This window comes from Phyllobates terribilis, unplaced genomic scaffold (genome assembly GCF_046119375.1).
Source record: "Phyllobates terribilis strain yellow unplaced genomic scaffold, ASM4611937v1 Scaffold_1__5_contigs__length_1240528914, whole genome shotgun sequence".
Lineage (NCBI taxonomy): Eukaryota > Metazoa > Chordata > Amphibia > Anura > Dendrobatidae > Phyllobates > Phyllobates terribilis.
This window is the reverse complement of record NW_027362761.1, coordinates 534,816,918-534,838,247: the sequence shown is the minus strand read 5'-3', so window position 1 is coordinate 534,838,247 and position 21,330 is coordinate 534,816,918. Positions and strand designations below refer to the sequence as shown.

Genomic DNA, 21,330 nt, shown 5'->3' with positions numbered 1-21,330 from the left:
GGCAGACAGCTGTGCACCGGCGGGCCACTCACAACTCCAGCTCCGGCCGCGAGATGGGGACGCTGCAAGTGGCCACCCTTGAGCGTGCCTGCGCAGGAGGAGGCTTTCGGCCGCTCGCGCTCTCCCTGGAACACGGCGTTGCCTCGTGTGCTCCAAAGCATGCCTTTGGTTCGCTGCAAATCCAGCATGTTGGGGCGCTAGTCCCGACACCTGCAGAAGAGCAGAGGGAGCCATGTCGTCACCAAGTGAATGAGATGCAAACGAGCAGATCAATCCCCAGCAGCAGGCAGGGGGCGCCAAGTCCAACAAACAAAGCACAAAGCAAAGGCAAAAGGCCCCAAGCCAACAAAAAAGCAAGCAACTCGTCCCTTCTTAGCCAGGGCAGGGAGAAGGTGGCGGCGTAGGCCCACAAGGGGGAGCCAAAGGCCACGTCCACCTCTCCGAGCTTCTCATCATTCCCAAAGCACTGTACTGTCATTGACCGGAGGAAATCAGGGGAAAGCGCGAACGCAGTCCCCCACTACCACAAATTATGCAGTCGAGTTTCCCGCATTTGGGGAAATCGCAGGGGTCAGCACACCCGGAGTGCAATGGATGAGCCTCACCCTGGGAGAACCACCTTAGTGATCATGGTATCTCCCCTGCCAGGTAAGTATGAGTAGGAGCCCGCCGGGCCGACGAGCGCCCCTCTGGCGCAGCCCCCCAGCATCGCGGAGTCTCGTGCACCAAAAGTAAGGGGTGGTGTGGCCCGGCGGCGCCTGCACGGACGCTCCCCGAGTGGGTGACGCCGGGCGCTCAAGGCGCAGCTGACGCCCCGTCCGTCCCCCAGAGGGCAGGCCGAGCTCAAGCGGAAAACCGTCCAAGATGCACAGCAGCAGCAGCCTGATCATTTGCATATAGGGGCGGCTGCTCCCAAGCACTACGTCGCTGCGGCCGGGAACAGGCAGGCAGCTAGAGCTCTGCAGCTGCCACCCACTGCTGGCACCCTGTCGTGACTCACTCAGCTGCGGCCAGGAGGACGCACGGTGGAGGAGGCTCAAGGGCAGGCCCAGCAGCTGCTTCGGGTCGACCGACCGAACGGCAGACAGCTGTGCACCGGCGGGCCACTCACAACTCCAGCTCCGGCCGCGAGATGGGGACGCTGCAAGTGGCCACCCTTGAGCGTGCCTGCGCAGGAGGAGGCTTTCGGCCGCTCGCGCTCTCCCTGGAACACGGCGTTGCCTCGTGTGCTCCAAAGCATGCCTTTGGTTCGCTGCAAATCCAGCATGTTGGGGCGCTAGTCCCGACACCTGCAGAAGAGCAGAGGGAGCCATGTCGTCACCAAGTGAATGAGATGCAAACGAGCAGATCAATCCCCAGCAGCAGGCAGGGGGCGCCAAGTCCAACAAACAAAGCACAAAGCAAAGGCAAAAGGCCCCAAGCCAACAAAAAAGCAAGCAACTCGTCCCTTCTTAGCCAGGGCAGGGAGAAGGTGGCGGCGTAGGCCCACAAGGGGGAGCCAAAGGCCACATCCACCTCTCCGAGCTTCTCATCATTCCCAAAGCACTGTTCTGTCATTGACCGGAGGAAATCAGGGGAAAGCGCGAACGCAGTCCCCCACTACCACAAATTATGCAGTCGAGTTTCCCGCATTTGGGGAAATCGCAGGGATCAGCACACCCGGAGTGCAATGGATGAGCCTCACCCTGGGAGAACCACCTTAGTGATCATGGTATCTCCCCTGCCAGGTAAGTATGAGTTGGAGCCCGCCGGGCCGACGAGCGCCCCTCTGGCGCAGCCCCCCAGCATCGCGGAGTCTCGTGCACCAAAAGTAAGGGGTGGTGTGGCCCGGCGGCGCCTGCACGGACGCTCCCCGAGTGGGTGACGCCGGGCGCTCAAGGCGCAGCTGACGCCCCGTCCGTCCCCCAGAGGGCAGGCCGAGCTCAAGCGGAAAACCGTCCAAGATGCACAGCAGCAGCAGCCTGATCATTTGCATATAGGGGCGGCTGCTCCCAAGCACTACGTCGCTGCGGCCGGGAACAGGCAGGCAGCTAGAGCTCTGCAGCTGCCACCCTCTGCTGGCACCCTGTCGTGACTCACTCAGCTGCGGCCAGGAGGACGCACGGTGGAGGAGGCTCAAGGGCAGGCCCAGCAGCTGCTTCGGGTCGACCGACCGAACGGCAGACAGCTGTGCACCGGCGGGCCACTCACAACTCCAGCTCCGGCCGCGAGATGGGGACGCTGCAAGTGGCCACCCTTGAGCGTGCCTGCGCAGGAGGAGGCTTTCGGCCGCTCGCGCTCTCCCTGGAACACGGCGTTGCCTCGTGTGCTCCAAAGCATGCCTTTGGTTCGCTGCAAATCCAGCATGTTGGGGCGCTAGTCCCGACACCTGCAGAAGAGCAGAGGGAGCCATGTCGTCACCAAGTGAATGAGATGCAAACGAGCAGATCAATCCCCAGCAGCAGGCAGGGGGCGCCAAGTCCAACAAACAAAGCACAAAGCAAAGGCAAAAGGCCCCAAGCCAACAAAGAAGCAAGCAACTCGTCCCTTCTTAGCCAGGGCAGGGAGAAGGTGGCGGCGTAGGCCCACAAGGGGGAGCCAAAGGCCACGTCCACCTCTCCGAGCTTCTCATCATTCCCAAAGCACTGTTCTGTCATTGACCGGAGGAAATCAGGGGAAAGCGCGAACGCAGTCCCCCACTACCACAAATTATGCAGTCGAGTTTCCCGCATTTGGGGAAATCGCAGGGGTCAGCACACCCGGAGTGCAATGGATGAGCCTCACCCTGGGAGAACCACCTTAGTGATCATGGTATCTCCCCTGCCAGGTAAGTATGAGTAGGAGCCCGCCGGGCCGACGAGCGCCCCTCTGGCGCAGCCCCCCAGCATCGCGGAGTCTCGTGCACCAAAAGTAAGGGGTGGTGTGGCCCGGCGGCGCCTGCACGGACGCTCCCCGAGTGGGTGACGCCGGGCGCTCAAGGCGCAGCTGACGCCCCGTCCGTCCCCCAGAGGGCAGGCCGAGCTCAAGCGGAAAACCGTCCAAGATGCACAGCAGCAGCAGCCTGATCATTTGCATATAGGGGCGGCTGCTCCCAAGCACTACGTCGCTGCGGCCGGGAACAGGCAGGCAGCTAGAGCTCTGCAGCTGCCACCCTCTGCTGGCACCCTGTCGTGACTCAGCTGCGGCCAGGAGGACGCACGGTGGAGGAGGCTCAAGGGCAGGCCCAGCAGCTGCTTCGGGTCGACCGACCGAACGGCAGACAGCTGTGCACCGGCGGGCCACTCACAACTCCAGCTCCGGCCGCGAGATGGGGACGCTGCAAGTGGCCACCCTTGAGCGTGCCTGCGCAGGAGGAGGCTTTCGGCCGCTCGCGCTCTCCCTGGAACACGGCGTTGCCTCGTGTGCTCCAAAGCATGCCTTTGGTTCGCTGCAAATCCAGCATGTTGGGGCGCTAGTCCCGACACCTGCAGAAGAGCAGAGGGAGCCATGTCGTCACCAAGTGAATGAGATGCAAACGAGCAGATCAATCCCCAGCAGCAGGCAGGGGGCGCCAAGTCCAACAAACAAAGCACAAAGCAAAGGCAAAAGGCCCCAAGCCAACAAAGAAGCAAGCAACTCGTCCCTTCTTAGCCAGGGCAGGAAGAAGGTGGCGGCGTAGGCCCACAAGGGGGAGCCAAAGGCCACGTCCACCTCTCCGAGCTTCTCATCATTCCCAAAGCACTGTTCTGTCATTGACCGGAGGAAATCAGGGGAAAGCGCGAACGCAGTCCCCCACTACCACAAATTATGCAGTCGAGTTTCCCGCATTTGGGGAAATCGCAGGGGTCAGCACACCCGGAGTGCAATGGATGAGCCTCACCCTGGGAGAACCACCTTAGTGATCATGGTATCTCCCCTGCCAGGTAAGTATGAGTTGGAGCCCGCCGGGCCGACGAGCGCCCCTCTGGCGCAGCCCCCCAGCATCGCGGAGTCTCGTGCACCAAAAGTAAGGGGTGGTGTGGCCCGGCGGCGCCTGCACGGACGCTCCCCGAGTGGGTGACGCCGGGCGCTCAAGGCGCAGCTGACGCCCCGTCCGTCCCCCAGAGGGCAGGCCGAGCTCAAGCGGAAAACCGTCCAAGATGCACAGCAGCAGCAGCCTGATCATTTGCATATAGGGGCGGCTGCTCCCAAGCACTACGTCGCTGCGGCCGGGAACAGGCAGGCAGCTAGAGCTCTGCAGCTGCCACCCTCTGCTGGCACCCTGTCGTGACTCACTCAGCTGCGGCCAGGAGGACGCACGGTGGAGGAGGCTCAAGGGCAGGCCCAGCAGCTGCTTCGGGTCGACCGACCGAACGGCAGACAGCTGTGCACCGGCGGGCCACTCACAACTCCAGCTCCGGCCGCGAGATGGGGACGCTGCAAGTGGCCACCCTTGAGCGTGCCTGCGCAGGAGGAGGCTTTCGGCCGCTCGCGCTCTCCCTGGAACACGGCGTTGCCTCGTGTGCTCCAAAGCATGCCTTTGGTTCGCTGCAAATCCAGCATGTTGGGGCGCTAGTCCCGACACCTGCAGAAGAGCAGAGGGAGCCATGTCGTCACCAAGTGAATGAGATGCAAACGAGCAGATCAATCCCCAGCAGCAGGCAGGGGGCGCCAAGTCCAACAAACAAAGCACAAAGCAAAGGCAAAAGGCCCCAAGCCAACAAAAAAGCAAGCAACTCGTCCCTTCTTAGCCAGGGCAGGGAGAAGGTGGCGGCGTAGGCCCACAAGGGGGAGCCAAAGGCCACGTCCACCTCTCCGAGCTTCTCATCATTCCCAAAGCACTGTTCTGTCATTGACCGGAGGAAATCAGGGGAAAGCGCGAACGCAGTCGCCCACTACCACAAATTATGCAGTCGAGTTTCCCGCATTTGGGGAAATCGCAGGGGTCAGCACACCCGGAGTGCAATGGATGAGCCTCACCCTGGGAGAACCACCTTAGTGATCATGGTATCTCCCCTGCCAGGTAAGTATGAGTTGGAGCCCGCCGGGCCGACGAGCGCCCCTCTGGCGCAGCCCCCCAGCATCGCGGAGTCTCGTGCACCAAAAGTAAGGGGTGGTGTGGCCCGGCGGCGCCTGCACGGACGCTCCCCGAGTGGGTGACGCCGGGCGCTCAAGGCGCAGCTGACGCCCCGTCCGTCCCCCAGAGGGCAGGCCGAGCTCAAGCGGAAAACCGTCCAAGATGCACAGCAGCAGCAGCCTGATCATTTGCATATAGGGGCGGCTGCTCCCAAGCACTACGTCGCTGCGGCCGGGAACAGGCAGGCAGCTAGAGCTCTGCAGCTGCCACCCTCTGCTGGCACCCTGTCGTGACTCAGCTCCGGCCAGGAGGACGCACGGTGGAGGAGGCTCAAGGGCAGGCCCAGCAGCTGCTTCGGGTCGACCGACCGAACGGCAGACAGCTGTGCACCGGCGGGCCACTCACAACTTTAGCTCCGGCCGCGAGATGGGGACGCTGCAAGTGGCCACCCTTGAGCGTGCCTGCGCAGGAGGAGGCTTTCGGCCGCTCGCGCTCTCCCTGGAACACGGCGTTGCCTCGTGTGCTCCAAAGCATGCCTTTGGTTCGCTGCAAATCCAGCATGTTGGGGCGCTAGTCCCGACACCTGCAGAAGAGCAGAGGGAGCCATGTCGTCACCAAGTGAATGAGATGCAAACGAGCAGATCAATCCCCAGCAGCAGGCAGGGGGCGCCAAGTCCAACAAACAAAGCACAAAGCAAAGGCAAAAGGCCCCAAGCCAACAAAGAAGCAAGCAACTCGTCCCTTCTTAGCCAGGGCAGGGAGAAGGTGGCAGCGTAGGCTCACAAGGGGGAGCCAAAGGCCACGTCCACCTCTCCGAGCTTCTCATCATTCCCAAAGCACTGTTCTGTCATTGACCGGAGGAAATCAGGGGAAAGCGCGAACGCAGTCGCCCACTACCACAAATTATGCAGTCGAGTTTCCCGCATTTGGGGAAATCGCAGGGGTCAGCACACCCGGAGTGCAATGGATGAGCCTCACCCTGGGAGAACCTTTTTTTTTTTTTTTTAAAACCTTCAGATTTGGATTAAAAAAAACTAGTAAAACTTTGTTACTAATTCATACTTAATTTCAGCATACTTAGCATTCTGAAATAGTTTCATCCGACATCATCATCAGGCTAATTTATTTCGTACAAATAAAAAAAACAAAAACAAAACATTACTTACAATATTTAACCCATCACCCATTAAACCTACACTATTCCCCAGTCCTACACCTTTACCACATGCCTCCATTTCAAGAACTTCCACACACCTTCAGCCTCATTTTCCTCCAACAAATACACAGTATACAATTTATCCAATATCATCCTCAGACATCCATCCACAGTCACAGTTTTCTTTTTAAATACATACAGATTCCTGACATCCCACAATACTTCTTTAATGACAGCTAGCATAATAAATAAAATCCTTTCACTTTTCATACTCACTGCACCCAATCCAAACATTACCAACCCAAAAGACAAGTTATTTAAACCAATTAACTCTTTAAATAACGGACCCATTCCCTTCCACACATCTCGAGCCACTCTACAATTCCAGAACAGATGGACAATACTCTCACTTCCCTGACACATGTCTCTAGGACATACATCACTTCTTCTTATACCGCGATTTTTGTAAAATTCCCTAACTGGTAGTGCCCCATGCATACTCTGCCATCCAATCTCTCTCTGTCTATTAGTTATTCCATCCGTCTTCATACTTTTCCACACTTTCCCAACATCCTTACTATTCACCATATTAATATTGCATTGTAGCTCTTTCTCACAAATAAAATTTATCACGCTCTTCTTATTTTTCCAGACTTCATTCCCCACACTCTCTAGATCAAACTTTTTCACAAAATTTTCAATGAAACAATACCACTTAGGACACACAAATGCACACGGTCTCCTCAAATCCCTATCAGTCCATCCTAATCTACATAACATATTTCCACCCAAAAACCTCAACATACATGCAAATTTCCATTCACCTCCCAGCACTCTTTTAGCTACAAAAAGAACATTAACACCCAAATACAACTCAACATTTGGAAAATTCATCCCTCCATTCCTCCAATCTTTCATCACTATCTCCCTTTTCACTCTCTCCATTTTTGTTCCCCAGAAAAAAACAAACAAGATCCTATTCAGTCTTCTCAGAACCAAATATCCAGGGGGAAATACTAACGCAACGTATAATAATATAGGCAAAATCACACTTTTAATTATTAAAATCTTACCCACAAAAGACAGCTCTCTCAATTTCCAAAAATTTAACTTTCTCATCACTCTCTTACCCACATCCTCCCAACTTTCTCTCCCGTCTAAACTTTCATCCAATTTCACACCTAGCACTTTCACCGCACCATATACTCTCTCAATACCCAAGTCTTCATGTATTGTCACATCACCAAAACACTTCCACACACTTTTACCCCAATTTACCCTAAAAGCGGATGCCCCACAAAATAAGGAGACTAACAATTTTGCCCTTCTTAACGCACACACTGACTCACAAACCACGCATACATCATCCATATATGCTAATACTTTCACCTCTTTTCCACCACTTCCAGGCACTTTTACACCCCTCATACATTTATCTCTCCTAATCAACTCCAATAAAGGTTCCATTACACAAATGAACACAATAGGTGACAGTGGGCAACCTTGCCTCACACCTGAGCACACCCTCACTTCTTCACTGAGCCATCCATTTATCAGAAACTTACTATATGCATCTTTATACAACATCCTTATCACATTCACAAAATCACCAGGGAATCCCATTTTTACTAACACTCTGAACAAAAAACCATGTGACACTCTATCAAACGCCTTTTCAAAATCAATTGACAGTATACTCACATCTTGCTTTCTATCCATACTATCCCACAGTACATCTCTTAACAAACACAAGTTCTCACTTATCCTCCTTCCAGGTACACCACACACTTGCTCTTCGCCAATCACTTGATTTATCACCTCTCTCATCCTATTTGCAACTAATTTTGCAAAGATCTTATAGTCCACATTTAAAAGTGTAATTGGCCTCCAATTTTTGACCTCTTTCTCATCACCATTCTTATGAATTAAAACAACCACACCACTTTTCATACTTTCAGCCGTTTTACTATTTTCCCACATAAACTTATACACTTCAACTAAATCACGCCCTATAATATCCCACATGCTTCTAAAAAACTCAGCCGGCAAACCATCCTCACCTGGAGTCTTGTTTAAAGCCATACTAACCATCACACGCTTCACCTCTTCCTCATTTAAGTCCTTCATCAGTTCAGGCAAATCATTCTCCAACACTTTTCTCTCAATACATGCAAACAAATCATCCTCAAGGTCTCTATCACATTTTTTCCCTGCATACAAATCCTTATAAAAATCTTCCACCACACCCAACACATCTTTCCCTTTCACAACTCTTCCATCCTTATCATTTGCTCTCACAAATTCCACCCTTCGTCCCACCACCTTTTTGAAAAAAAAATCTAGAACATTTTTCATCCTTTTCAAGCTTGTCCATTTTGGCCTGATATATTATTTCTTTGCCTCTTCCAATCAAACATTCACTACACTTCTTCTTTGCTCCTTCAATTTCCACATCCACCTTCCAACCATTTTTTTTCAAATTTTTTAGAAATACTAACCTCTTATTCAGCCATTCATACTTTCTCCTCTTTCTAGCAGCCCGTTTATACCCTTCCTTCCTAAAAAACATACACGTTTGCTTTTTAATCCAATCCCACCACTCCAACACACTGTCAAACACCCTTTTCTTATCACACCATTCTCTATATTTTCTTACATACATATTATACAATCCCTTATCTTCCAACAAACTCACATTTAATTTCCATATACCTCTCCCACTCACACAATTCTCATCCAAAACCAATTCACATTTCACACACTCATGGTCCGAATACATCACCTTATTTTGAATAAATTTCTTACCAACCAAACCTTTCGATACAAAACACATGTCAATCCTTGAACTATACCTTCCACACTCAGAATGATATGTTTCAGGTGGCGGGTTTACTCCACCTTGTTTTGCCAGATCTTGCAGTTTAAAATCCAGGAGCATTGATTTAAGAACATTCCCAGAAGCATCCACACTATCACCATCAATCACACAATTAAAGTCCCCCACCCAGACAACCGGATCCCTCCCAGGCAAATACAACTTAATTTTCTCAAACAGTTCTATTCTCTCATTCCTCTTAGTTGATGCATACACATTTATCACGCGAAACTTTAACCCTTTCATTTTCACCACCACCATTATACACCTGCCAGCCTCTATCACCATATAACTACATATTTCAATATTTTTGTTTTTAAACAAAATGCCCACACCATCATTTCTATTTAAAGATGACATTGACCACACTGCTGGTCCATGTCTCCATTCTTCTTTCCTAATTTCATTATTTAACCCACATTCTTGTAGACATATAATATCTACACATGCCCCTGCAAGTTCTTCCAAAATTGCAGCCCTTCTGTTTCTGCTTGAAAACACACGGACATTTGATGATGCGATCACAAAGGACATGCTACCCTACTTATACAACAACCCTAAGGAGGATAAGGACACAAGTCACGGGGGGGCGGGAGGAGTTTCGCCGCCAGACCCAATATCCATCCCTTCCTCAAATAGCGTCTTAAACCTGTTCTTTGTCTCCACAAACGGCGACTCCAAAGTCTCAATTTTTTGCTTTTTTGCTGCTTTCCGAAAGGGACGAAAGGAATTCCCATCTCTTTCCTCGGTATCAACAGAGGAACTTGCCCCAGGTGATGACCACTCATCAATTACTAGGGACTCATCAGTTACTGGGCTGAGTGGATCCGCAATTGATTCCACCTCCTCCTGTACCTCACTTTTCTCAGCAACCAGACTTTCACTCTGCTCCTGCACAGCCTCCTGCTCCAATATCCTCCTAGCCTCCTCATGCTTTTTTTGGTAAGCAAGCTCAGCCGCCATTCTTCTCTGCCTCTCTTGTTCCTGAAATTCCTCTGCCTTCTTTTTTGCCACTGGGCAGTTCCTGTAGACATGCCCAGTATCTCCACACATGTCACAGGCCCTCGGCATAGGGCAACCTCCGGCTTCATGGCCAGGTTTCTTGCAGAGTCTACAAACTTTAAGATTAGGACAAGCCTCCTTAAGGTGGCCGAAGACATGGCAATTCCTACAAAAGGTTGGCTGGCCCTGGTACCACAAATACCCTCTATGACCAGCCACAGAAAAATTGGCTGGGGGGTGCTTCACACCACCAATGCATGTGGAATCTGGCTTCAACTTCACCATGAACTTGTACGTGCCATTAAATACGTTCAAGGCACTGGTCTGTTGCATGCCACCCTTCACATACACACAATAGTTTGACAAAAAGGTCTGAATTACAGACACCGGTGTAAAGGGGTTATATACATGAACAAACAGCACCTTATCCTCTAGTTCAAACAAAGGGTAGAAGCAAATGTTCTTTAAAACGGAATTGGAACAGTTTTTTCGAAGGCATTCAAAAAACAGCAAACAAGTGCCTTCCTCATTAAAGGTCACATCATACTGGCCTGTTTTCTTTGCCTCTTGCACACAATAAAGTTGATCAAGAAAAATACCTGCCAATTCTTCAATGATGGTATGTCCAATGTAAAGAATGTTGTTTCTCTCAAGGTCAGCTGTGTCCACTTGCAGACGAACGGTGTTCCTGATGCCTGAACGGAATCTTGAACCACTGGCAAACATCTCGTCAAAAAGAAAAACTGTCGGTCCGACGACCACAGAAAGCAAAAACCGTTGTTTCCTTTAAAAGGAAACTACAAACCCTCCACCCAGCGGAGGCTATAGAACCCCACACTGGGCTGCAGGCCGAGAAAGGTATCTCCCCTGCCAGGTAAGTATGAGTTGGAGCCCGCCGGGCCGACGAGCGCCCCTCTGGCGCAGCCCCCCAGCATCGCGGAGTCTCGTGCACCAAAAGTAAGGGGTGGTGTGGCCCGGCGGCGCCTGCACGGACGCTCCCCGAGTGGGTGACGCCGGGCGCTCAAGGCGCAGCTGACGCCCCGTCCGTCCCCCAGAGGGCAGGCCGAGCTCAAGCGGAAAACCGTCCAAGATGCACAGCAGCAGCAGCCTGATCATTTGCATATAGGGGCGGCTGCTCCCAAGCACTACGTCGCTGCGGCCGGGAACAGGCAGGCAGCTAGAGCTCTGCAGCTGCCACCCACTGCTGGCACCCTGTCGTGACTCACTCAGCTGCGGCCAGGAGGACGCACGGTGGAGGAGGCTCAAGGGCAGGCCCAGCAGCTGCTTCGGGTCGACCGAACGGCAGACAGCTGTGCACCGGCGGGCCACTCACAACTCCAGCTCCGGCCGCGAGATGGGGACGCTGCAAGTGGCCACCCTTGAGCGTGCCTGCGCAGGAGGAGGCTTTCGGCCGCTCGCGCTCTCCCTGGAACACGGCGTTGCCTCGTGTGCTCCAAAGCATGCCTTTGGTTCGCTGCAAATCCAGCATGTTGGGGCGCTAGTCCCGACACCTGCAGAAGAGCAGAGGGAGCCATGTCGTCACCAAGTGAATGAGATGCAAACGAGCAGATCAATCCCCAGCAGCAGGCAGGGGGCGCCAAGTCCAACAAACAAAGCACAAAGCAAAGGCAAAAGGCCCCAAGCCAACAAAAAAGCAAGCAACTCGTCCCTTCTTAGCCAGGGCAGGGAGAAGGTGGCGGCGTAGGCCCACAAGGGGGAGCCAAAGGCCACGTCCACCTCTCCGAGCTTCTCATCATTCCCAAAGCACTGTTCTGTCATTGACCGGAGGAAATCAGGGGAAAGCGCGAACGCAGTCGCCCACTACCACAAATTATGCAGTCGAGTTTCCCGCATTTGGGGAAATCGCAGGGGTCAGCACACCCGGAGTGCAATGGATGAGCCTCACCCTGGGAGAACCACCTTAGTGATCATGGTATCTCCCCTGCCAAGTAAGTATGAGTTGGAGCCCGCCGGGCCGACGAGCGCCCCTCTGGCGCAGCCCCCCAGCATCGCGGAGTCTCGTGCACCAAAAGTAAGGGGTGGTGTGGCCCGGCGGCGCCTGCACGGACGCTCCCCGAGTGGGTGACGCCGGGCGCTCAAGGCGCAGCTGACGCCCCGTCCGTCCCCCAGAGGGCAGGCCGAGCTCAAGCGGGAAACCGTCCAAGATGCACAGCAGCAGCAGCCTGATCATTTGCATATAGGGGCGGCTGCTCCCAAGCACTACGTCGCTGCGGCCGGGAACAGGCAGGCAGCTAGAGCTCTGCAGCTGCCACCCACTGCTGGCACCCTGTCGTGACTCACTCAGCTGCGGCCAGGAGGACGCACGGTGGAGGAGGCTCAAGGGCAGGCCCAGCAGCTGCTTCGGGTCGACCGACCGAACGGCAGACAGCTGTGCACCGGCGGGCCACTCACAACTCCAGCTCCGGCCGCGAGATGGGGACGCTGCAAGTGGCCACCCTTGAGCGTGCCTGCGCAGGAGGAGGCTTTCGGCCGCTCGCGCTCTCCCTGGAACACGGCGTTGCCTCGTGTGCTCCAAAGCATGCCTTTGGTTCGCTGCAAATCCAGCATGTTGGGGCGCTAGTCCCGACACCAGCAGAAGAGCAGAGGGAGCCATGTCGTCACCAAGTGAATGAGATGCAAACGAGCAGATCAATCCCCAGCAGCAGGCAGGGGGCGCCAAGTCCAACAAACAAAGCACAAAGCAAAGGCAAAAGGCCCCAAGCCAACAAAAAAGCAAGCAACTCGTCCCTTCTTAGCCAGGGCAGGGAGAAGGTGGCGGCGTAGGCCCACAAGGGGGAGCCAAAGGCCACATCCACCTCTCCGAGCTTCTCATCATTCCCAAAGCACTGTTCTGTCATTGACCGGAGGAAATCAGGGGAAAGCGCGAACGCAGTCCCCCACTACCACAAATTATGCAGTCGAGTTTCCCGCATTTGGGGAAATCGCAGGGGTCAGCACACCCGGAGTGCAATGGATGAGCCTCACCCTGGGAGAACCACCTTAGTGATCATGGTATCTCCCCTGCCAGGTAAGTATGAGTTGGAGCCCGCCGGGCCGACGAGCGCCCCTCTGGCGCAGCCCCCCAGCATCGCGGAGTCTCGTGCACCAAAAGTAAGGGGTGGTGTGGCCCGGCGGCGCCTGCACGGACGCTCCCCGAGTGGGTGACGCCGGGCGCTCAAGGCGCAGCTGACGCCCCGTCCGTCCCCCAGAGGGCAGGCCGAGCTCAAGCGGAAAACCGTCCAAGATGCACAGCAGCAGCAGCCTGATCATTTGCATATAGGGGCGGCTGCTCCCAAGCACTACGTCGCTGCGGCCGGGAACAGGCAGGCAGCTAGAGCTCTGCAGCTGCCACCCTCTGCTGGCACCCTGTCGTGACTCACTCAGCTGCGGCCAGGAGGACGCACGGTGGAGGAGGCTCAAGGGCAGGCCCAGCAGCTGCTTCGGGTCGACCGACCGAACGGCAGACAGCTGTGCACCGGCGGGCCACTCACAACTCCAGCTCCGGCCGCGAGATGGGGACGCTGCAAGTGGCCACCCTTGAGCGTGCCTGCGCAGGAGGAGGCTTTCGGCCGCTCGCGCTCTCCCTGGAACACGGCGTTGCCTCGTGTGCTCCAAAGCATGCCTTTGGTTCGCTGCAAATCCAGCATGTTGGGGCGCTAGTCCCGACACCTGCAGAAGAGCAGAGGGAGCCATGTCGTCACCAAGTGAATGAGATGCAAACGAGCAGATCAATCCCCAGCAGCAGGCAGGGGGCGCCAAGTCCAACAAACAAAGCACAAAGCAAAGGCAAAAGGCCCCAAGCCAACAAAGAAGCAAGCAACTCGTCCCTTCTTAGCCAGGGCAGGGAGAAGGTGGCGGCGTAGGCCCACAAGGGGGAGCCAAAGGCCACGTCCACCTCTCCGAGCTTCTCATCATTCCCAAAGCACTGTTCTGTCATTGACCGGAGGAAATCAGGGGAAAGCGCGAACGCAGTCCCCCACTACCACAAATTATGCAGTCGAGTTTCCCGCATTTGGGGAAATCGCAGGGGTCAGCACACCCGGAGTGCAATGGATGAGCCTCACCCTGGGAGAACCACCTTAGTGATCATGGTATCTCCCCTGCCAGGTAAGTATGAGTAGGAGCCCGCCGGGCCGACGAGCGCCCCTCTGGCGCAGCCCCCCAGCATCGCGGAGTCTCGTGCACCAAAAGTAAGGGGTGGTGTGGCCCGGCGGCGCCTGCACGGACGCTCCCCGAGTGGGTGACGCCGGGCGCTCAAGGCGCAGCTGACGCCCCGTCCGTCCCCCAGAGGGCAGGCCGAGCTCAAGCGGAAAACCGTCCAAGATGCACAGCAGCAGCAGCCTGATCATTTGCATATAGGGGCGGCTGCTCCCAAGCACTACGTCGCTGCGGCCGGGAACAGGCAGGCAGCTAGAGCTCTGCAGCTGCCACCCACTGCTGGCACCCTGTCGTGACTCACTCAGCTGCGGCCAGGAGGACGCACGGTGGAGGAGGCTCAAGGGCAGGCCCAGCAGCTGCTTCGGGTCGACCGAACGGCAGACAGCTGTGCACCGGCGGGCCACTCACAACTCCAGCTCCGGCCGCGAGATGGGGACGCTGCAAGTGGCCACCCTTGAGCGTGCCTGCGCAGGAGGAGGCTTTCGGCCGCTCGCGCTCTCCCTGGAACACGGCGTTGCCTCGTGTGCTCCAAAGCATGCCTTTGGTTCGCTGCAAATCCAGCATGTTGGGGCGCTAGTCCCGACACCTGCAGAAGAGCAGAGGGAGCCATGTCGTCACCAAGTGAATGAGATGCAAACGAGCAGATCAATCCCCAGCAGCAGGCAGGGGGCGCCAAGTCCAACAAACAAAGCACAAAGCAAAGGCAAAAGGCCCCAAGCCAACAAAAAAGCAAGCAACTCGTCCCTTCTTAGCCAGGGCAGGGAGAAGGTGGCGGCGTAGGCCCACAAGGGGGAGCCAAAGGCCACGTCCACCTCTCCGAGCTTCTCATCATTCCCAAAGCACTGTTCTGTCATTGACCGGAGGAAATCAGGGGAAAGCGCGAACGCAGTCGCCCACTACCACAAATTATGCAGTCGAGTTTCCCGCATTTGGGGAAATCGCAGGGGTCAGCACACCCGGAGTGCAATGGATGAGCCTCACCCTGGGAGAACCACCTTAGTGATCATGGTATCTCCCCTGCCAAGTAAGTATGAGTTGGAGCCCGCCGGGCCGACGAGCGCCCCTCTGGCGCAGCCCCCCAGCATCGCGGAGTCTCGTGCACCAAAAGTAAGGGGTGGTGTGGCCCGGCGGCGCCTGCACGGACGCTCCCCGAGTGGGTGACGCCGGGCGCTCAAGGCGCAGCTGACGCCCCGTCCGTCCCCCAGAGGGCAGGCCGAGCTCAAGCGGGAAACCGTCCAAGATGCACAGCAGCAGCAGCCTGATCATTTGCATATAGGGGCGGCTGCTCCCAAGCACTACGTCGCTGCGGCCGGGAACAGGCAGGCAGCTAGAGCTCTGCAGCTGCCACCCACTGCTGGCACCCTGTCGTGACTCACTCAGCTGCGGCCAGGAGGACGCACGGTGGAGGAGGCTCAAGGGCAGGCCCAGCAGCTGCTTCGGGTCGACCGACCGAACGGCAGACAGCTGTGCACCGGCGGGCCACTCACAACTCCAGCTCCGGCCGCGAGATGGGGACGCTGCAAGTGGCCACCCTTGAGCGTGCCTGCGCAGGAGGAGGCTTTCGGCCGCTCGCGCTCTCCCTGGAACACGGCGTTGCCTCGTGTGCTCCAAAGCATGCCTTTGGTTCGCTGCAAATCCAGCATGTTGGGGCGCTAGTCCCGACACCAGCAGAAGAGCAGAGGGAGCCATGTCGTCACCAAGTGAATGAGATGCAAACGAGCAGATCAATCCCCAGCAGCAGGCAGGGGGCGCCAAGTCCAACAAACAAAGCACAAAGCAAAGGCAAAAGGCCCCAAGCCAACAAAAAAGCAAGCAACTCGTCCCTTCTTAGCCAGGGCAGGGAGAAGGTGGCGGCGTAGGCCCACAAGGGGGAGCCAAAGGCCACATCCACCTCTCCGAGCTTCTCATCATTCCCAAAGCACTGTTCTGTCATTGACCGGAGGAAATCGGGAAAGCGCGAACGCAGTCCCCCACTACCACAAATTATGCAGTCGAGTTTCCCGCATTTGGGGAAATCGCAGGGGTCAGCACACCCGGAGTGCAATGGATGAGCCTCACCCTGGGAGAACCACCTTAGTGATCATGGTATCTCCCCTGCCAGGTAAGTATGAGTTGGAGCCCGCCGGGCCGACGAGCGCCCCTCTGGCGCAGCCCCCCAGCATCGCGGAGTCTCGTGCACCAAAAGTAAGGGGTGGTGTGGCCCGGCGGCGCCTGCACGGACGCTCCCCGAGTGGGTGACGCCGGGCGCTCAAGGCGCAGCTGACGCCCCGTCCGTCCCCCAGAGGGCAGGCCGAGCTCAAGCGGAAAACCGTCCAAGATGCACAGCAGCAGCAGCCTGATCATTTGCATATAGGGGCGGCTGCTCCCAAGCACTACGTCGCTGCGGCCGGGAACAGGCAGGCAGCTAGAGCTCTGCAGCTGCCACCCTCTGCTGGCACCCTGTCGTGACTCACTCAGCTGCGGCCAGGAGGACGCACGGTGGAGGAGGCTCAAGGGCAGGCCCAGCAGCTGCTTCGGGTCGACCGACCGAACGGCAGACAGCTGTGCACCGGCGGGCCACTCACAACTCCAGCTCCGGCCGCGAGATGGGGACGCTGCAAGTGGCCACCCTTGAGCGTGCCTGCGCAGGAGGAGGCTTTCGGCCGCTCGCGCTCTCCCTGGAACACGGCGTTGCCTCGTGTGCTCCAAAGCATGCCTTTGGTTCGCTGCAAATCCAGCATGTTGGGGCGCTAGTCCCGACACCTGCAGAAGAGCAGAGGGAGCCATGTCGTCACCAAGTGAATGAGATGCAAACGAGCAGATCAATCCCCAGCAGCAGGCAGGGGGCGCCAAGTCCAACAAACAAAGCACAAAGCAAAGGCAAAAGGCCCCAAGCCAACAAAGAAGCAAGCAACTCGTCCCTTCTTAGCCAGGGCAGGGAGAAGGTGGCGGCGTAGGCCCACAAGGGGGAGCCAAAGGCCACGTCCACCTCTCCGAGCTTCTCATCATTCCCAAAGCACTGTTCTGTCATTGACCGGAGGAAATCAGGGGAAAGCGCGAACGCAGTCCCCCACTACCACAAATTATGCAGTCGAGTTTCCCGCATTTGGGGAAATCGCAGGGGTCAGCACACCCGGAGTGCAATGGATGAGCCTCACCCTGGGAGAACCACCTTAGTGATCATGGTATCTCCCCTGCCAGGTAAGTATGAGTAGGAGCCCGCCGGGCCGACGAGCGCCCCTCTGGCGCAGCCCCCCAGCATCGCGGAGTCTCGTGCACCAAAAGTAAGGGGTGGTGTGGCCCGGCGGCGCCTGCACGGACGCTCCCCGAGTGGGTGACGCCGGGCGCTCAAGGCGCAGCTGACGCCCCGTCCGTCCCCCAGAGGGCAGGCCGAGCTCAAGCGGAAAACCGTCCAAGATGCACAGCAGCAGCAGCCTGATCATTTGCATATAGGGGCGGCTGCTCCCAAGCACTACGTCGCTGCGGCCGGGAACAGGCAGGCAGCTAGAGCTCTGCAGCTGCCACCCTCTGCTGGCACCCTGTCGTGACTCAGCTGCGGCCAGGAGGACGCACGGTGGAGGAGGCTCAAGGGCAGGCCCAGCAGCTGCTTCGGGTCGACCGACCGAACGGCAGACAGCTGTGCACCGGCGGGCCACTCACAACTCCAGCTCCGGCCGCGAGATGGGGACGCTGCAAGTGGCCACCCTTGAGCGTGCCTGCGCAGGAGGAGGCTTTCGGCCGCTCGCGCTCTCCCTGGAACACGGCGTTGCCTCGTGTGCTCCAAAGCATGCCTTTGGTTCGCTGCAAATCCAGCATGTTGGGGCGCTAGTCCCGACACCTGCAGAAGAGCAGAGGGAGCCATGTCGTCACCAAGTGAATGAGATGCAAACGAGCAGATCAATCCCCAGCAGCAGGCAGGGGGCGCCAAGTCCAACAAACAAAGCACAAAGCAAAGGCAAAAGGCCCCAAGCCAACAAAGAAGCAAGCAACTCGTCCCTTCTTAGCCAGGGCAGGAAGAAGGTGGCGGCGTAGGCCCACAAGGGGGAGCCAAAGGCCACGTCCACCTCTCCGAGCTTCTCATCATTCCCAAAGCACTGTTCTGTCATTGACCGGAGGAAATCAGGGGAAAGCGCGAACGCAGTCCCCCACTACCACAAATTATGCAGTCGAGTTTCCCGCATTTGGGGAAATCGCAGGGGTCAGCACACCCGGAGTGCAATGGATGAGCCTCACCCTGGGAGAACCACCTTAGTGATCATGGTATCTCCCCTGCCAGGTAAGTATGAGTTGGAGCCCGCCGGGCCGACGAGCGCCCCTCTGGCGCAGCCCCCCAGCATCGCGGAGTCTCGTGCACCAAAAGTAAGGGGTGGTGTGGCCCGGCGGCGCCTGCACGGACGCTCCCCGAGTGGGTGACGCCGGGCGCTCAAGGCGCAGCTGACGCCCCGTCCGTCCCCCAGAGGGCAGGCCGAGCTCAAGCGGAAAACCGTCCAAGATGCACAGCAGCAGCAGCCTGATCATTTGCATATAGGGGCGGCTGCTCCCAAGCACTACGTCGCTGCGGCCGGGAACAGGCAGGCAGCTAGAGCTCTGCAGCTGCCACCCTCTGCTGGCACCCTGTCGTGACTCACTCAGCTGCGGCCAGGAGGACGCACGGTGGAGGAGGCTCAAGGGCAGGCCCAGCAGCTGCTTCGGGTCGACCGACCGAACGGCAGACAGCTGTGCACCGGCGGGCCACTCACAACTCCAGCTCCGGCCGCGAGATGGGGACGCTGCAAGTGGCCACCCTTGAGCGTGCCTGCGCAGGAGGAGGCTTTCGGCCGCTCGCGCTCTCCCTGGAACACGGCGTTGCCTCGTGTGCTCCAAAGCATGCCTTTGGTTCGCTGCAAATCCAGCATGTTGGGGCGCTAGTCCCGACACCTGCAGAAGAGCAGAGGGAGCCATGTCGTCACCAAGTGAATGAGATGCAAACGAGCAGATCAATCCCCAGCAGCAGGCAGGGGGCGCCAAGTCCAACAAACAAAGCACAAAGCAAAGGCAAAAGGCCCCAAGCCAACAAAAAAGCAAGCAACTCGTCCCTTCTTAGCCAGGGCAGGGAGAAGGTGGCGGCGTAGGCCCACAAGGGGGAGCCAAAGGCCACGTCCACCTCTCCGAGCTTCTCATCATTCCCAAAGCACTGTTCTGTCATTGACCGGAGGAAATCAGGGGAAAGCGCGAACGCAGTCGCCCACTACCACAAATTATGCAGTCGAGTTTCCCGCATTTGGGGAAATCGCAGGGGTCAGCACACCCGGAGTGCAATGGATGAGCCTCACCCTGGGAGAACCACCTTAGTGATCATGGTATCTCCCCTGCCAGGTAAGTATGAGTTGGAGCCCGCCGGGCCGACGAGCGCCCCTCTGGCGCAGCCCCCCAGCATCGCGGAGTCTCGTGCACCAAAAGTAAGGGGTGGTGTGGCCCGGCGGCGCCTGCACGGACGCTCCCCGAGTGGGTGACGCCGGGCGCTCAAGGCGCAGCTGACGCCCCGTCCGTCCCCCAGAGGGCAGGCCGAGCTCAAGCGGAAAACCGTCCAAGATGCACAGCAGCAGCAGCCTGATCATTTGCATATAGGGGCGGCTGCTCCCAAGCACTACGTCGCTGCGGCTGGGAACAGGCAGGCAGCTAGAGCTCTGCAGCTGCCACCCTCTGCTGGCACCCTGTCGTGACTCAGCTCCGGCCAGGAGGACGCACGGTGGAGGAGGCTCAAGGGCAGGCCCAGCAGCTGCTTCGGGTCGACCGACCGAACGGCAGACAGCTGTGCACCGGCGGGCCACTCACAACTTTAGCTCCGGCCGCGAGATGGGGACGCTGCAAGTGGCCACCCTTGAGCGTGCCTGCGCAGGAGGAGGCTTTCGGCCGCTCGCGCTCTCCCTGGAACACGGCGTTGCCTCGTGTGCTCCAAAGCATGCCTTTGGTTCGCTGCAAATCCAGCATGTTGGGGCGCTAGTCCCGACACCTGCAGAAGAGCAGAGGGAGCCATGTCGTCACCAAGTGAATGAGATGCAAACGAGCAGATCAATCCCCAGCAGCAGGCAGGGGGCGCCAAGTCCAACAAACAAAGCACAAAGCAAAGGCAAAAGGCCCCAAGCCAACAAAGAAGCAAGCAACTCGTCCCTTCTTAGCCAGGGCAGGGAGAAGGTGGCGGCGTAGGCTCACAAGGGGGAGCCAAAGGCCACGTCCACCTCTCCGAGCTTCTCATCATTCCCAAAGCACTGTTCTGTCATTGACCGGAGGAAATCAGGGGAAAGCGCGAACGCAGTCGCCCACTACCACAAATTATGCAGTCGAGTTTCCCGCATTTGGGGAAATCGCAGGGGTCAGCACACCCGGAGTGCAATGGATGAGCCTCACCCTGGGAGAACCTTTTTTTTTTTTTTTTAAAACCTTCAGATTTGGATTAAAAAAAACTAGTAAAACTTTGTTACTAATTCATACTTAATTTCAGCATACTTAGCATTCTGAAATAGTTTCATCCGACATCATCATCAGGCTAATTTATTTCGTACAAATAAAAAAAACAAAAACAAAACATTACTTACAATATTTAACCCATCACCCATTAAACCTACACTATTCCCCAGTCCTACACCTTTACCACATGCCTCCATTTCAAGAACTTCCACACACCTTCAGCCTCATTTTCCTCCAACAAATACACAGTATACAATTTATCCAATATCATCCTCAGACATCCATCCACAGTCACAGTTTTCTTTTTAAATACATACAGATTCCTGACATCCCACAATACTTCTTTAATGACAGCTAGCATAATAAATAAAATCCTTTCACTTTTCATACTCACTGCACCCAATCCAAACATTACCAACCCAAAAGACAAGTTATTTAAACCAATTAACTCTTTAAATAACGGACCCATTCCCTTCCACACATCTCGAGCCACTCTACAATTCCAGAACAGATGGACAATACTCTCACTTCCCTGACACATGTCTCTAGGACATACATCACTTCTTCTTATACCGCGATTTTTGTAAAATTCCCTAACTGGTAGTGCCCCATGCATACTCTGCCATCCAATCTCTCTCTGTCTATTAGTTATTCCATCCGTCTTCATACTTTTCCACACTTTCCCAACATCCTTACTAT

At 56.3% G+C, this 21,330-nt stretch overlaps 15 non-coding genes across 15 annotated transcripts; all 15 read right to left on the bottom strand.

The window, feature by feature from the left end:
* Window positions 1-492: 492 nt before the first annotated feature.
* Window positions 493-656, bottom strand: LOC141174205 (U1 spliceosomal RNA). The gene has a single exon (XR_012252817.1). It is a non-coding gene; the product is annotated as a U1 spliceosomal RNA (small nuclear RNA).
* Window positions 657-1,571: 915 nt separating this feature from the next.
* On the bottom strand, window positions 1,572-1,735 carry LOC141174231 (U1 spliceosomal RNA). Its single transcript, XR_012252824.1, has one exon. It is a non-coding gene; the product is annotated as a U1 spliceosomal RNA (small nuclear RNA).
* A 915-nt stretch (window positions 1,736-2,650) lies between these two features.
* On the bottom strand, window positions 2,651-2,814 carry LOC141174201 (U1 spliceosomal RNA). The gene has a single exon (XR_012252815.1). It is a non-coding gene; the product is annotated as a U1 spliceosomal RNA (small nuclear RNA).
* Window positions 2,815-3,725: 911 nt separating this feature from the next.
* On the bottom strand, window positions 3,726-3,889 carry LOC141174200 (U1 spliceosomal RNA). Its single transcript, XR_012252813.1, has one exon. It is a non-coding gene; the product is annotated as a U1 spliceosomal RNA (small nuclear RNA).
* Window positions 3,890-4,804: 915 nt separating this feature from the next.
* Window positions 4,805-4,968, bottom strand: LOC141174499 (U1 spliceosomal RNA). Its single transcript, XR_012252896.1, has one exon. It is a non-coding gene; the product is annotated as a U1 spliceosomal RNA (small nuclear RNA).
* A 911-nt stretch (window positions 4,969-5,879) lies between these two features.
* On the bottom strand, window positions 5,880-6,039 carry LOC141174601 (U1 spliceosomal RNA). The gene has a single exon (XR_012252919.1). It is a non-coding gene; the product is annotated as a U1 spliceosomal RNA (small nuclear RNA).
* A 5,801-nt stretch (window positions 6,040-11,840) lies between these two features.
* Window positions 11,841-12,004, bottom strand: LOC141174539 (U1 spliceosomal RNA). The gene has a single exon (XR_012252906.1). It is a non-coding gene; the product is annotated as a U1 spliceosomal RNA (small nuclear RNA).
* Window positions 12,005-12,919: 915 nt separating this feature from the next.
* LOC141174195 (U1 spliceosomal RNA) lies at window positions 12,920-13,083 on the bottom strand. The gene has a single exon (XR_012252812.1). It is a non-coding gene; the product is annotated as a U1 spliceosomal RNA (small nuclear RNA).
* Window positions 13,084-13,998: 915 nt separating this feature from the next.
* On the bottom strand, window positions 13,999-14,162 carry LOC141174189 (U1 spliceosomal RNA). The gene has a single exon (XR_012252811.1). It is a non-coding gene; the product is annotated as a U1 spliceosomal RNA (small nuclear RNA).
* Window positions 14,163-15,073: 911 nt separating this feature from the next.
* LOC141174531 (U1 spliceosomal RNA) lies at window positions 15,074-15,237 on the bottom strand. The gene has a single exon (XR_012252904.1). It is a non-coding gene; the product is annotated as a U1 spliceosomal RNA (small nuclear RNA).
* A 913-nt stretch (window positions 15,238-16,150) lies between these two features.
* On the bottom strand, window positions 16,151-16,314 carry LOC141174321 (U1 spliceosomal RNA). The gene has a single exon (XR_012252848.1). It is a non-coding gene; the product is annotated as a U1 spliceosomal RNA (small nuclear RNA).
* A 915-nt stretch (window positions 16,315-17,229) lies between these two features.
* LOC141174186 (U1 spliceosomal RNA) lies at window positions 17,230-17,393 on the bottom strand. The gene has a single exon (XR_012252810.1). It is a non-coding gene; the product is annotated as a U1 spliceosomal RNA (small nuclear RNA).
* A 911-nt stretch (window positions 17,394-18,304) lies between these two features.
* LOC141174185 (U1 spliceosomal RNA) lies at window positions 18,305-18,468 on the bottom strand. Its single transcript, XR_012252809.1, has one exon. It is a non-coding gene; the product is annotated as a U1 spliceosomal RNA (small nuclear RNA).
* Window positions 18,469-19,383: 915 nt separating this feature from the next.
* Window positions 19,384-19,547, bottom strand: LOC141174493 (U1 spliceosomal RNA). Its single transcript, XR_012252893.1, has one exon. It is a non-coding gene; the product is annotated as a U1 spliceosomal RNA (small nuclear RNA).
* A 911-nt stretch (window positions 19,548-20,458) lies between these two features.
* On the bottom strand, window positions 20,459-20,618 carry LOC141174594 (U1 spliceosomal RNA). The gene has a single exon (XR_012252918.1). It is a non-coding gene; the product is annotated as a U1 spliceosomal RNA (small nuclear RNA).
* Window positions 20,619-21,330: the final 712 nt, after the last annotated feature.